The 1,476-nt window shown below is 47.2% G+C and overlaps 1 long non-coding RNA gene across 1 annotated transcript; it reads right to left on the reverse strand.

Annotated features, from left to right (window-relative positions):
* Positions 1–438: 438 nt before the first annotated feature.
* LOC111649368 (uncharacterized) lies at positions 439–1,229 on the reverse strand. The gene is made up of 3 exons (XR_002760276.2): positions 1,122–1,229; positions 865–1,026; positions 439–716 (listed from the first exon to the last, which is right to left on the reverse strand). It is a non-coding gene; the product is annotated as an uncharacterized LOC111649368 (long non-coding RNA).
* Between the last annotated feature and the right edge of the window lie 247 nt (positions 1,230–1,476).

Consider the following 1,476-nt stretch of genomic DNA (forward strand, 5'->3'; position numbering starts at 1 on the left):
CATATATGTATTTAAGGGTTCAAAGGTGTCAGAGTGTGTGCACTCAAATGTTGGAGGATCCTATGACTGCGCTAAAATCAAAACATTGGCAAATACAAATAAAATAATAAATAAATAAAATAAAAAAATATGTATAAATATATATATATGGAAAGCAAAAGCTGAAAACATTCAGATTTTAAATCAATTGTATTGATATTGACTCTAATGATTCCAAGTTCTTCTGCCCTCTAGTGGCCAAAACTGATTCATGATGCTCTTAAGTTAAAGTGTTAAAAAGACCACAACAGTGTGTTTTATGTTTTAGCTCATTAACTACAAATGAAATATTCTTTCACTCCAGTGTCTGCTCTGAACGGAGACTGTGATGGATCAAGTGTCTGCAGCTTGAACTGGGAATCAAGTGAAACAACGGAAATCTAAAACCTGTTGGATGAATTCAGCAGGGATCAGTTAAATGTGACACTGTGGGATAAAGGCTTTAGAAACAGCAGCATGATCCTTTAAAGGGTCAGAGGTCTCACTCTGACAGGCTCCACTCAGCGGTTTGTTTTCTCCGTCCCATCGCCGACTCCCAGTCTCACACAGGAAGCTGCTGACAGGAAGTGAGTTGTGGTAACCACGGTGACAGACGACATCACAGCTCTGACGACCATCGGCCGTCGGGCGGCAGACCAGTGCACCGTGGGTAACATCAGGGTCTGGACAGAGAGGACCTGGAGAGGAGCAGGACAAATGTGGACCAATCAGAAGCCTGGATCAGAGCTGCAGTTCCTCTGACGGCCACCAGGTGCTGCTGTGACCAGACTGACAAGAAATACAACAACCAGCAAGTCTCTGACCCAAGCGACAATAAGGACCTACGATCACATGATGGCGTCTGTCCCGTCTGTTGCGGCGTCCTGGTCCCGCCCACCTCCTGTCCGTCCACAGAGACACACCAACAGGAAGTGACATCACACTGCAACGGGATGAAGGAGCCGTCGGGGCGACACTGGAGACCCTGCAGCTCACACCAGCTGGGACCTGAACACACCACCCAACATTTACAGAGTGAAGTGTGACAGTGAATGCATCACTGACTGCAGCGTGTGTGTGTGTGCGTGTGTGTGCATGTGTACATGTCAGCTGTCCGGCGGCGCTCGGTGTTGCCGTCTGTAACGTCTCTCCGGTCAGAGGGTTCACACACCAGCCTGCAGCGCCTCCTGTCTGCAGCACAGAGTAACGACCATCCTGACACACACACACACACACACACACACACACACACACACACACACACACAGTTTAGACAGAATGTAACCTTATTTTAACGAATAAAATAGTTTTTCTCAAGTCAGTGTAAAACTGCAGCGATGCTGATCATGTGATCAACATGATCAACTGCAGCGTCTCCGACAGGTTTCTGATGAAGAGCAGAAACAACAAGGTGGAGGACCAGACGACCTTCAGGTAGGTGTGTGTGTGTGTGTGTGT

The sequence above is a fragment of the Seriola lalandi genome, unplaced genomic scaffold (assembly GCF_002814215.2).
Source record: "Seriola lalandi dorsalis isolate HSWRI2012SDOR001 ecotype SW California unplaced genomic scaffold, Sedor1 jcf7180002050551, whole genome shotgun sequence".
Taxonomy (NCBI): domain Eukaryota; kingdom Metazoa; phylum Chordata; class Actinopteri; order Carangiformes; family Carangidae; genus Seriola; species Seriola lalandi.